Raw genomic sequence first — 14557 nt, 5'->3', positions numbered from 1 at the left:
TTGCATGGAGCACTGGGTGTGGTGCAAAAACAATGAATACTGTTACGCTGAAAAGAAATAAAAAATAAAAAAAAAGAAATACAGAGTTTTAATTAAAAGAACCAATCTTAAGCAGTAGGTTGCATCTAGAGAATGAGTGAATATTTTCAAGTGAATGAATATTCTTTGGTGAGAGGTTCTTTGCTCCACTCTCAGACTAGAGTGTGAGCATGTGACCATTCCCACTTCAAGTTCCCAAACATAGAGTTTCCACCGATCATGTCAATCAAATCCTTGAACTAAATCCTGTCATTACTGACTAACAATGAAGAGTGAGCCCCGGGAGACCTTTCTCATATTTCATCTGTAATCAAATAAGCCTCAATTGAGTTTACATTTTCCTCTTTCTTAGATTAGAACTACAATATTTTGTATACCTGGCAATCTTTATTTTGCTTGACCTCTGTTTTTTAAAAGTTACAAGTTTAGGGAACTTGGGTGGCTCAGTCATTAGGCGTTCAGCTCCAGTCGTGATCTCAGGTACTGGGATGGATTGGGCTCCCTGCTTTGTGGGAGGCCTTCTTCTCCCTTTTCCACTCCCCCATTTTGTGCTCCTTCTCTCACTGTCTCTCTATCTCTATCAAATAAATAAATAAAATCTTTTTTAAAAAGTTACAAGTTTAGAGTTCTTTTTTTCTTTCTCTTTTAATTTCTTAGAGAAAGATTTGTAAATGTACGGAGAAGCTTGATTTTTCTCATTGAAGGGGGGAAACAAGTAAAAAACCACTGATACGATGAGCAAATTTCTGAAGTGATTATGTTTTGTTTTGTTTTTTCCCTTTTAAAAAGATGGAAAGATACAGCAGCAGTTCTCTTGATCCTGACAGAATAGCTTCAGTGGGCATTGTTAACAACATGGGATGTTTTTGAATGGATTGGCACCTAGGTAATTGTGACAAAAGATTTGAAATATCTTATAGTGACTGTGCATCTTAGATTTTCTGATCTCAATTTCAAATAAATTTTTCCTTTTATTGGATCTTTGTGTTGATTCTTATTTTCTTAATTGTTCATTGTCTGCTATATACCATCATTCTTTTTTCTTTTTTTAATTGAAATATATTTGATGCATAATACTGTATTTGAGATATACATGTTGATTTGTATATTTATATATTGCAGTGTGATTGACACAATAGTGATAGCATATCTGTCACATCACGTAATTATCATTTCTTTTCTTTGGTGGAAGAATTAAGATCAAGTTTTTTCACTTTCTCTATGACCTCACCAATACTTGATATTTCCTGCTTTTTTTTTTATTATGTTCAGTTAGCCACCATATAGTACATCATTAGTTTTTGATGTAATGTTCGATGATTCCTTAGTTGCACATAACACCCAGTGCTCATCACAACAGGTGTTGTCCTTAATACCCATCACCCTGTTACCCCATTTCCACACCCTTCCCTCTGAAACCCTCAGTTTCCTGGAATTCATAGTCTCTCATGGTTTGTCTCCCTTTCTGATTTCTTCCCCTTCAGTTTTCCCTCCCTTCCCCTATGGTCCTCCGTGCTATTCTCTTTGTTCCACATATGAGTGAAGGCATATGATAATTGTCTTTCTCTGCTTGACTTATTTCACTTAGCATAATCCCCTCCAGTTCCATCCATGGTGATGCAAATGGCCGGTATTCAACCTTTCTGATGGTTGAGGAATAGTCCATTGTATAGATGAACCACATCTTTTTTATCCATTAATCTGTTGAAGGGCCTCTCAGATCATTCCACAGTTTGGTTATTGTGGACACTGCTGCTATGAACATTGGGGGACATGTGCCCATTCTTTTTACTACATCTATGTCTTTGGGATAAATACCTAGTAGTACAATTGCTGGGTCATAGGGTAGCTCTATTTTTAACTTTTTGAGAAATCTCCATACTGTTTCCCATAGTGGCTGTGTAAGCTTTCATTTCCACCAAGAGTGTACGAGGGTTCCCGTCTCTACACCCTTGCCAAAATTTGTTGTTTCCTGCTTTGTTAATTTAAGCCATTCTACCTGGTATAAGCTGGTATCTCATTGTGGTTTTGATTTGAATTTCCCTGATGGCTAGTGATGTTGAACATTTTTTCTTCTGTTAGCCATTTGTATGTCTTCTTTTGAAAAGTATCTGTCCATGTTTTCTGCCTATTTCTTGACTGGATTGTTTCTTTTTTGGGTGTTGAGTTTGAGAAGATCTTTATAGATCTTGGATACCAGCCCTTTATCTGTAATGTCATGTGCAAATATCTTCTCTCATTCCATGGGTTACTTCTTAGTTTTGTTGACTGTTTCCCTTGCTACACAGAAGCTTTTTACCTTGATGAAGTCCCAAAAGTTCATTTTTGCTTTTGTTGCCCTTGCCTTTGGAGACATGTCTTGAAAGAAGCTGCTGTGGTTAATGTCAAAGAGGTTACTCCCAGGGCGCCTGGGTGGCTCAATTGGTTAAAAGCCTCTGCCTTCGGCTCATGTCATGATCCCAGTGTCCTGGGATCGAGCCCCACCCACATCAGGCTCTCTGTTTGGCAGGGAGCCTGCTTCCTCCTCTCTCTCTCTGCCTGCCTCTCTGCCTACTTGTAATCTCTGCCTGTCAAATAAATAAATAAAATCTTTAAAAAAAAAAAAAGAGGTTACTCCCTATGTTCTCCTGTAGGATTTTGATGGATTCCTGTCTCACATTGAGGACTTTCATCCATTTTGAGTTTATCATTGTGTATGGTGTAAGAAAATGGTCCAGTCTCATTCTTCTGTATGTAGCTGTTCAATTTTCCTAGCACCATTTATTGAAGACACTACTTTTTCCCATTGGATATTTTTTCCTAATTTTTTAAAGACTAGTTGATCATAGAGGTGAGGGTCCATTTCTGGGGTCTCTATTCTGTTCCATTGATCTATGTGTCTGATTTTGTGCCAGTACCATACTGTCTTGGTGATCATGCCTTTGTAATATAGCATGAAGTCAGGCAACGTGATGCCCCCAGCTTTGTTTTTATTTTTTCAACATTCCCTTCGCAATTCTGGGTCTTTTCTGGTTCCATATAAATTTTAGGATTATTTGTACCAGCTCTTTGAAAAGTGCTAGTGGTATTTTAATAGGGGATTGCATTTAAAGTGTAGATTGCTCTAGGCAGCATAGATATTTTTACAATGTTTTTTCTTCCAATCCAAGAGCATGGAATATTTTTCCATCTTTTTTTGTCTCTCTCAATTTCTTTCATAAATGTTTTGTAGTTCTAGAACATAGATCCTTTACCTCTTTGGTTAGGGGGTATTCCCAGGTATCTTATGTTTTTTTAGTGCTATTGTAAATGGAATCAATTCCTTAATTTCTCCTTCTAAAGTTACATTAAAAGTATAGAAAAAAGCTACATAAAGTGTATAGAAAAAGCAACTGATTTCTGAGCATTGATTTTGTATCCTGCCACATTCCTGAATTGCTGTATGAGTTTTAGTTATTTGGGGGTGGGGCCTTTTGGGTTTTCCATGTAAAGTATAATGTCTTCTGTGAAGAGAGAAAGTTTGACCTCCTCTTTGCCAATATGAATACCTTTTATTTTTTTGTTGTTGTTGTCTGATTGCTGATGCTAGGACTTCTAGTAATATGTTGAACAATGATCGGGAGAGTGGGCATCCCTGTCATGTTCCTGATCTTAAGGGAAGATCTCTCAGCTTTTCCCTATTGAGAATTATACTCACTGTGCATTTTTCATAGATGAGTTTTATGATATTGAGGAATGTTCTTTCTATCTCTATACTCTGAAGAATTTTAATCAGGAAAGGATGTTGTTTTTTGTCAGATGCTTTTTCTGCATCCATTGAGAGAGTCATGTGGTTCTTTTTTTTCCTTTTATTAATATGCTCTATCACATCGATTGATTTGCGAATGTTGAACCACGCTTGCGTCCCAGGAAAATCCCACCTGAGAGTAATGAATAATCCTTTTAATGTACAGTTGGATCCTATTGGTGAGGATCTTGTTGAATATTTTGGAATCCATATTTATCAGGGATATTGTTCTGTAATTTTCCTTTTTATGGGTCTTTGCCTGGTTTTGGGATCAAGTTAATGCTGGCCTCACAGAAGGAGTTTTGAAGTTTTCCTTCTGTTTATAATTTTTTGAAATAGCTTCAGTATAATACATATTATTTCTTCCTTAAATGTTTGGTAGAACTTCCCAGGGAATCCATCAGGTCCTGGACTCTTGTTTTTGAGAGGTTTTTGATGTCTGCTTCAACCTTGTTACTGGATATTAGTCTATTTAGGTTGTTAATGTCTTCCTGTTTCAGTCTTGGTAGTGTATAAGTGTATAAATACCCATTTCTTCTAGGGTGCTTAATTTTTTGGCATATAGTTGTGGTAATAATTTCTAATAATTGTTTCTATTTCTTTAGTGTTAGTCGTCCTCTCTTCACATTTATTCATGATTTTATTGATTTGGGTCCTTTCTCTTTTCTTTGGGTAAGTCTGGCCAAAGGTTTATCAGTCTTATTTATTCTTTAAAAAAACCCAGCTTCTTGTTTCATTGTTCTGTTCTACTGCTTTTTCTGGTTTCTATTTCATTAATCTCTGCTCTAATCTTTACTATTTCTCTTCTCTAGCTTGATTTAGGTTTTATTTGCTATTCTTTGTCCAGCTCCTTTAGGCGTAAGGTTAGCTTGTTCATTTGGGATTTTTCTACTTTTTTGAGAGAGGCTTGGATGGCTATGTATTTCCCCCTTAAGACTGACTTTGTGGTATCCCATAGGTTTTGGACCAATGTGTTTTCATTCTCATTGGTTTCCATGAATTGTTTAAATTCTTCTTTAATTTCCTGGTTTACCCCATCTTTCTTTAGCAAGATGCTCTTTAACTTTCAAGAGTTTGAATTTCTTCCATTTTTTTTCTTTTTTTTTTTTGTGATTGAGTTCCAGTTTCAGAGCATTGTGGTCTGATAACATTCTGGGAATAATCTAAATCTTTTGGTATCTGTTGAGAGCTGATTTGTGACCCAGTATGTGGTCTATTCTGGATAATGTTCTGTGTGCATTTGTGAAGAATGAGTATTCTATTGTTTTAAGGTGGAATGTTCTGTATATATCTATGAAGTCCATCTGGTCCAATGTGTCATTCAAAGCTCTTGTTTCCTTGTTGATCTTCTTAGGTAATCTGTCCATTGCTTACAGTGGAGTGTTAAGGACTCCTACTATTAATGTCTTCTTATCAATATGATTCTTTATTTTGGGTAACAGCTGGCTGATGTTGTTGGGTGTTCTCATGTTGGGGGCATAAATATTTATAATTGTTAGATATTTTTGTTGGATTGACCCTTAAGTATGATATAGAGTCCCTCTACAAAATTTATTACAGTCCTTGGTTTAAAATCTAATTTGTCTGATATGAAAATTGCTACCCCAACTTTCTTTTGAGGTCTGTTAGCATGATAAATAGTTCTCAATCCTCTCACATTCAATCTGGAGGTGTCTTTAGATTCAAATGAGTCTCTTATAGACAGCATATGGATAGGTTATGTCTTTTTATCCAATCTACAATCCTGTGGTGTTTCATGGAGCATTTAGACCATTCACATTGAGGGTAACTATTAAAAGATATGAATTTAGTTCCCTCCTATTTCCTATATAGTCCCTATTTCTATAGATTGTCTTTTTAAGTTTCTAGTCTATATTACTGTTCGGGTCTTTCTTCTTTTATAGAATCATCCTTAATATTTCTTGCAGGGCTCACTTGGTGGTCACATACTCTTTTAGTTTCTGCCAGTCCTGGAAGCTCTTTGTCTCCCTGTCCAATCAGAATGAGAGCCTTGCTAGCTAAAGTATTCTTGGCTGCATATTCTTCTCATTTAGTACCCTGAATATGTCTTGCCAGCCCTTTCTGGCTTGCCAGGTCTCTGTAGACAGGTCTGAATTTATTCTGATATTCCTCCCTCCATAAATAAGAAATCTCTTCCCCCTAGCTACTCTCAAGATAGCTTCCTTGACTCTAAGATTTGCAAGTTTTACTATTATATATACCAGGGTGTTGGTCTATTTTTATTGATCTTGGGAGGGGTCCTCTCTGCCTCTTGGACACAAATTCTTGTTTCCTTCCCCAGATTGGGGAAGTTCTTAGCTATGATTCCTCAAATACACCTTCTAGTCATCTATCTCACCATCCCTCATGTATCCCAATAATTCTGACATTGGAACATTTTATAGTGTTATTGATCTCTCTAAATCTGTTCTCATGGGCTTCTAGAGGCCTATTCTTATCCTCCTCAGCTTCCTTCCTTCCTATCAGCTTATGTTCTAGGTTACTAATACCTTCTTTTGCCTCATTTGCCCTGGCTGTTAGAGTGTCCAGTTTAGATTGCTTCTCATCCATAGCATCTTTAAATTTGGCATGATTGATCTCATTTCTGCCTTTAGAGATTCTATATTATTGTTAATGGTTTTTGCAAGCCTAGCTATTGACTTCATAATTGCTACCCTGAAGTCTATCTCTGACATCTTGCTTATATCCATATCCATTCAATCTGTGACAGAAGACATTGTCTCTAGTTCTTTTCTTTGTTGGGAGTTCCTCCTCTTAGTCATTCTGTTGAGGGATGGTTGAGGAAATGGACAAAGTGGAAAATACCAACCATAGCCCAAGCACAATGCACCCTAGGAAAATCCAGAGGGGTTGAAAATCACCATCAAAAAACAAAGCCAAAATGAAACACAAGAATAAAATTTATAAAATCTAAAAATGTAAAAAAAAATGAAAATTTTATAAAATACAGTGAGGGGAAGGAGGGCTGTAATCTCTCAGTGTGGACATTGTTGAGTGTTTCAGTTTTCCTGGGTGTATTTTGTTCTGTTTGTTAGAAGACACTACTTCCCATTATTATAGGGGAAGTAAAACTTGTATATATATGAAGGTAATATTGAATAGGAAAAAATGACTACAATAAAGCATATATATAAATATATATAAATAAATACATACATATGTGTGTGTGAAAAAGTATAAGTTAAAAAGTTACTATGAAATAAAATTGATATAGTAAGCATCTAGTTGAAATGAGAAAAGGTAAAAAGAAAAAAAAAAAAACAGAAGAAGCATAAGAGAAAGAAAAAAAAATAAAAAGAGAGTGTATCTGAAAAATAAGGCATGAAGCAATTCTCCATGGCTGGAGCCTGGAGCTCAATATACTATTTTCCCCTGGTGTTGGGATTTTACAGTCTTAAGAGGAATGGAGGGTTGTCATCTTCTTCTTCTAGCCTGTCTTCTGGGGTAGGGGAATGCCATGCTGTTTCTCACTTCCCAACCCTGCTTGGGCAGTATTGTCCTGGCCCCTTTCAGTGGGTCTTGGTTCAGTGGAAACAGGTTTTTGAGCTTTTGTTCTCTGGAAGATTTCTGCACCTCTTCTGAGGGTTAGAGCAAAAATGGCCACAACCAAACCTCTGGCCCAGAGCAGACTCTCTTTCTGTATGTGCAGAAACAGTCTCCAGGACAAACAGTCTCTGTTTCTGTATGTGCCACTGAAAACAGCAACCTCCCACAGTGCACACCACAGTGACTTTCTTAAAGGTTGTCCAAGGGGCCTAGGTGTCCCTGCCTTTTTTTTCTTCTAAAACCTTGAACAGCTGCTGGCTTGAGCACACACCCACAGCTCCTGGATCCTCTCTAAAGGATTCTCTAAAGCCCTTTCCTTGCTGCTACCACTCTGCAAGTTTTTGCCCAGTCCCTGGTGCAGGACATTTTTGTGGTCGAGTGTTATTTCACTTTCCAGCTGCCAGTTTATGGAATCTTCCTCCCCCTTCTGCTTATCTTCCCATATCTCCCTGCAGATTCACACTCCACCCTTCCTACCTGTTAACAGGTAGTGTTTTTCTGCTTGTAGTGATCCAGATACATATTCTTACATCTTGGGATGATTTCATGGATGTTCAGAATTGTTTGGTAGATATCCAACTAATTCAGGGGACCAGTTGAAATGGGATCCCCTACACCTCCACCATCTTGACTCCTTCTTATTTCCTCAAGATCAAGTCTCTTAGCAAGTTTAATGATTTGAATACAATATTTTTGTCTGTATTCACTGTATTGTGCATTAGATACCCATGATTTATTTTTCTAATAGTTCAAGTCCTATACCCTTAATAACATATTTCCCCACCATTTCATTTTTGTATGAATTAGGGTTTATTAAATTGTACATATAAGTGATATTATAGAGTACTTGTCTTTTTCTGTCTTATCTCACTTATAATAATGTCCTCAATGTCCATTCACATTATTGAAAATGGTGGGATATTTCCTTTTATCTCATGGTCATATAATATTTTATTGTACATATATATCCCATCTTCTTGATCCTTTCATTCACCAGTAGACACAGAGATTGTTTTCAATGTTGGATATTGTAAATAATGCTTAGTATATATGGGAGTGCATATATCTCTTCAATATCTTTTCTTTTACTATGTTCCAGAAGTGGAATTTCTGGATTTTATTGTAGTTCTATTTTTAATTTATTTGAGGGCTCTCCATTTGAGGGTCCTCCATATTTTGAGGATTCTCCATGGCTGGAGCAATTGACATTCCCTCCAACAGTAGAAAAGTGTTCCCTTTTTCCCACGTCTGTGCCAGTATTTGCTATCTCCTGTTTTTCTGATGATAGCCATTCTAATAGATTTGAGATAGTATCTCATTGCGGTTTGGGTTTGTATTTCCCTGATATTGATGTTGAGCATCTTTTCATGTACCTGTTGGTCATTTGTTTATTCTCTTTGGGACACTAATTAGTGCCTCTGCCCATTTTAAAGTTAGATTTTTAAAATCAGATTGTTGGGATTATTTTGCTATTGAGTTTTAAGTAGTTCTTTATATATCTTGGATATTAACCCATAATCCAATATATGGTTTATAAGTATTTTCTCTCATTCTTAAGGTTGTCTTTTATTTTAGTGTTTCTTTTGCTTGAATGGAAACCTCTAAGTTTGATGTAGTCCTATTCATTTAATTTTACTTTGGTTGCTTGTACTTTTGGTGCCATATTCAAAGAATCATTGCCAAAATCAATGTTGAAGAGGTTCTTATCTGTTTACTTCAAGGAATTTTATGATATCAGGTCTTATGTTTAAGTACTGGATCCATTTCAAGTTAATTTTTGTTGGTGTAAGAAATTTAATTTCATTGTTCAGCATATGTTTATACAATTTTCCAAGCACCATTTGTTGAAATGACTGTCCTTTCCCTTTTTGGTTGTTCTTGGTTACATGTTGAATATTAGTTGAGGATATATGCATGTATTATCCTGGGTCTTCCATACTATTCCATCAGTCTTTATGTCTATTTTATGTGAGTAACATATTGTTTTAATTACTATAGTTGTGTAGTACAGTTTGAAATCAGAAAGTGTGATGACCGCACTTTGTTCTTCTTTCTCATGATTGTTTTAACTGTTCAAGATCTTTTGAAGTGACATACAAAGTTGAAGACTTTTTTTCTATTTCTATGAAAAATGCCATTGGAACTTTGATAAGGATTGTGTTGAATCTATAGATAAGCTTTGGGTAGTATGTACATTTTAATGATATTTATTATTTGGACTCATTAACATGGAATGTCTTTTCATTTGTCTTCTTTGATTTGTTTCAATAGTCTTTTAGTTTTCATTGTACAGATATTTCACTTTTTTAGTTAAATATAACCCTAATTACTGTATTGTTTTTGATTCTATGTTGAGTGGGATCATTTTATTTATATATTTATTTATTTATTTTAAGATATCCTATTATTAGTGTAGAGACATGGTCACTGATATCTGTATGTTGATTTTACATCCTGCAAGGTTATGTGTTGATCAATTTCAACTGTTTTTTCATGAGTCTTTGGGACTGTACAAAATCATATCAACTGCAAATAATTACAATTTTCTGGTTTTCTAATTTAGATGCATTTTATTTATTCTTCTTGCCTAATTGCTCTCCCTAGTTGTCTAGTACTATATTGAATGAGTAGTCAGTGTGGGCATCCTTCTCTAATTCTTTGTTTTAATTTTATTTAAATTGTTAATATACAGTATAGTAATAGTTTCAGGCGTAGAATTTAGTGATGCATCAGTTATATACAACACCCAGTGCTCATCATAACAAGTGCTGTCCTTAATACCCATCACCTATTTAAACCATCCCCTCTGTCCACTTCCCTTCCTGTAACCATCCTGAACCGGGTTTGTTCTCCATACTTGGTTTGCCTTATTTCCCCCCATGTGCATTTGTTTTATGTCTTCCACATATGAGTGAAATCATATGACATTTCTCTTTCTCTGACTGTTTTATGGCTGAGTAATATTCCATTGTATATATCATACCATATCTTCTTTATCCATTGATCAGTCTATGAATATTTGGGCTCTTTCCATAATTTGGCCGCTGTTAATAATGTGGCTATAAACATAGGAGTGCATGTATTCCTTTGAATAAGTATTTTTGTATCTTTTGGGTAAATAACTACTAGTGCAATTGATGGGTTGTAGGGTAGTTCTATTTTTAACTTTTTAGAGGAACCTCCATTGTGTTTTTCACAGTGGCTGCACCACTTTGCATTCCCACCAACAGTGTAAGAGTGTTCCCCTTTCTCTGCATCCTCACCAACACCTGTTGATTCTTGTTTTGTTCATTTTAGCCATTCTGACTGGTATGAGTTGATAACTCACCTTAGTTTGGATTTGTACTTCCTCTATGCTGAGTGATGTTGAGTATCTTTTCATGCATCTGTTAGCCACCTGCATGTCTTCTTTGGGAAAATGTCTATTCATGTCTTCTGCCCATTTCTAAACTGGATTATTCATTTTGGGGGTATTGAGTTGATACTAATCCTTTATCAGTTATGTCATTTGCAAATACCTTCTCCCATTCTGTAGGCTGCCTTTTTTAATGTTAATTGTTAATGTTAATTGTTAATTGTTAATTGTTTCCTTAGCTGTGCAGAAGCTTTTTATTTTGATGAAGTCTCAATAGTTATTTTGGCTTTTGTTTTGCCTCAGGAGACATATCTAGTAAGAAGTTGCTACAGCCAAAGTCAAGAAGTTACTTCTTGGCTTCTCTTCCAGGATTTTAAAGTTTTCCTATCTCGCATTTAGGTCTTTCATTTTTCTTTTTAATTTATTTTTGTGTATGAAAGTGATTCAGTCGCCTTCTTTGCATGTAGCTGTCCAGTTTTCCCAACACCATTTTTGAAGAGACTGTATTTTTCCCACTGAATATTTTTTCCTGTGTGCTGAAGATTAATTGCCCATACAGATGTGGACTCACGTCTGGGTTTTCTATTCTGTTCCATTGAATTATATATCTGTTTTTGTGACAGTTCCATACTGTTTTGATCATTACTGTTTTGTAATATAACTTAACGTCCAGAATTGTGATGATTCCCAGTTTTCTTTTCTTTTTCAAGATTGTTTTGGCTATTCAAGGTCTTTTGTGGTTCTATACAAATTTTAGTATTGTTTGTTCTAATTCTGTGAAAAATGCTGTTTGCATTTTGATAGGGAATGTATTACATGTGTAGAATTCATTGGGTAATATAGACATTATAAAAAAAAATTGTTCTTCCAATTCATGAGCATGAAATGTCCTTCCATTTCTTTGTATCATTTTCCATTTATTTCATAGTATTTTATAGATTTTAGAGTACAGGTCTTTCACCTGTTTGGTAGGTTTATTCCTAAATATCTTATGGTTTTGGTGCAAATGTCAATGGGGTCAAATCCTTGATTTCTCTTTCTGCTGCTTCATTATTGTTACATAGAAATATAACAGATTTCTGTATGTTGATTTTGTATTCTGCAACTGTATTGAATTTGTGTATCCATTCTGGTAATTTTTTGGTGGAGTCTTTGTTGGGTTTTCTATATAGAATATCATGTCATCAGCAAATAGTGTCTTTTATTTCTTTTTGTTGTCTAATTGCTGTAGCTAGTACTTCCAGTACTATGTTAAATAAAAGTGACAGTGAACGTCCCTCTCTTGTCCTGACTGTAGAGGAAAAGCTCTCAGTTTTTCCCAGTTAAGGATAATTTTAGCTGTAGTTTTCATATGGCCTTTATGATGCTGAGGTATGTTCCCTCCAAACCTATCATGAATGCATGTTGTACCTTTGCCAAATACCTTTTTTTAAAAATTTTCATCTGTGGAAAGGTTCATGTGGTTCTTCTCCTTTCTCCTATTGATGTGCCATATTACCTTGACTAATTTGAGAATATTAAACCACCTGTGAAACCCAGGGATACATTCCACTTGATTGCGATGAATGATTTTTTTTTAATGTATTCTTGAACTCAGTTTGCTAGTATTTTATTGTGGAGTTTTGCATCTAAGTTCATCAGGGATATTGGCCTGTAGTTCTTTTTTTATTGGGGTCTTTATCTGGCTTTGTTAACATAGTAATGCTGACCTCATAGAATGAATTTGTCAGTTTTATTTTCTTTTCTATTTTGAGGACTAGTTTGAGGTATTCACTCTCCTCTAAATGTTTGGTAGAATTTGCCAGTGAAGACATCAGGTCCTGGATTCTTGTTTTGTAGGAATTTTTTGATTACTGACTCAATTTTTTTTGCTGGCTATTGATCTGTTCAAATTTTCTACTTCTTCCTGTTTCAGTTTTTGGAGTTCATATGTCGTAGAGATTTATCCATGTCTTCTAGATTGTCCAATTTTTTGGCATATAATTTTTCAGAATGTTTTTTTATGATTGCTTGTACTTCTCTGGTGTTGGTTATATCTCCTCTTTCATATGTGATTTTATTTTGGAGTCCTTTCTGTTTTATTCTTGATAAGTCTGACTAGAGAATTATCAATTTTATTGATTTTTTTTTCTAAGACCCAACTCCTGATTTCATTGTTATATTATTTTGTTTGTTTTTGTTCTGTAGCATTTATTTCTGCTTTAATCTTTATTATTTCTTTCCTTGTGTTGTTTTTAGGTTTTATTTGTTGTTCTTTTTCTAGCTCATTTGGGTGCAAGAGTAGGTTGTTTAGTTGAGAATTTTCTTGTTTTTTTAAGGTAGGTTTGTATTGCTATAAAGTTCCCTCTTGGAACCATTTTGCTGCATCTCAGTTGTTTTTGACCATTTTGTATTCATTTTCATTTGTTTTCATGTACTTTTTAATTTCTCCTTTGAGTTCCTGATTGACCTAATCATTGTTTAGTATCATGTTATTTAATTTCTATGTATTCATTGTCTTTACAGAGTTTTTCTTGTCTTCTTGTTTCATAGATTAACGGTCAGAAAATAAACATGGTATGATTTCAAACTTCTTGAATTTTTTAGGTTTGTTTAGAGGGCCAATATGTGATCTATTCTGGAGAATGTTCCATTTGCACTCGAAAAGAATGCATATTCTCTTGTTTTAGGATGGAATATTCTGAATATATTAAATCCATCTGTTCTGGGGTGCCATTCATATTCATTGTTTCCTTGTTGATGTTCTGTTTAGATCAGCCCATGGATGTTCATGGTGTATTAAAGTCCCCTAAAATCATTCTATTCTTATCAATTAGTTAATTTATGCTTGTTATTAACTGTTTTATGTATTTAGGTGCTCCTATGTTGGGTACATAAATATTTACAGTTGCTATACCTTCTTCTTGGTTTGTCATCATTGTTATTATATAGTATTCTGCTTTGTCTGCTGTTACTCTATATGTCCAGAGTTGTGATATGTCCAGCTGTGCTTTTTAAAATTTTTTTTTTTATTTTTTAAATTTCTTTTCAGTGTACCAGAATTCATTGTTTATGCACCACACCCAGTACTCCATGCAATACGGGCCTTCCATAATACCCACCACCAGGCTCACCCAACTTCCCAACCCCCGCCCCTTCAAAACCCTCAGGTTGCTTTTCAGAGTCCATAGTCTCTCATGGTTGATCTCCCCCTCCAATTTCCCTCAACTCCCTTCTCCTCTCCATCTCCCCAAATCATCTGTGTTGTTTCTTATGCTCCACAAATAAGTGAAACCATATGATAATTGACTCTCTCTGCTTATTTCACTCAGCACAATCTCTTCCAATTCCATCCATGTTGATACAAAAGTTGGGTATTCATCCTTTCTGATGAAAGCATAATGCTCCATAGTGTATATGGACCACATCTTCCTTATCCATTTGTCCATTGAAGGGCATCTTGGTTCTTTCCACAGTTTGGCGACTGTGGCCATTGCTGCTATGAACATTGGGGTACAGATGGCCCTTCTTTCCACTACCTCTGTATCTTTGGGGTAAATACCCAGTAGTGCAATTGCAGGGTCATAGGGAAGCTCTATTTTTAATTTCTTAAGAAATCTCCACACTGTTTTCCAAAGTGGCTGCACCAACTTGCATGCCCACCAACGGTGTAAGAGGGTTCCCCTTTCTCCACATCCTCTCCAACACACGTTGTTTACTGTCTTGTTAATTTTGGCCATTCTAACTGGTGTAAGGTGGTATCTCAACGTGGTTTTGATATGAATCTCCCTGATGGCTAGTGATGATGAACATTTTTTCATGTGTCTGTTAGCCATTTGTATGTCTTCATT

This window comes from Lontra canadensis, unplaced genomic scaffold, assembly GCF_010015895.1.
Source record: "Lontra canadensis isolate GAN:19392208 unplaced genomic scaffold, GSC_riverotter_1.0 scaffold114, whole genome shotgun sequence".
Taxonomy (NCBI): Eukaryota; Metazoa; Chordata; class Mammalia; order Carnivora; family Mustelidae; genus Lontra; species Lontra canadensis.
The sequence above is the reverse complement of the archived record's forward strand: the minus strand, read 5'-3'. Positions refer to the sequence as shown.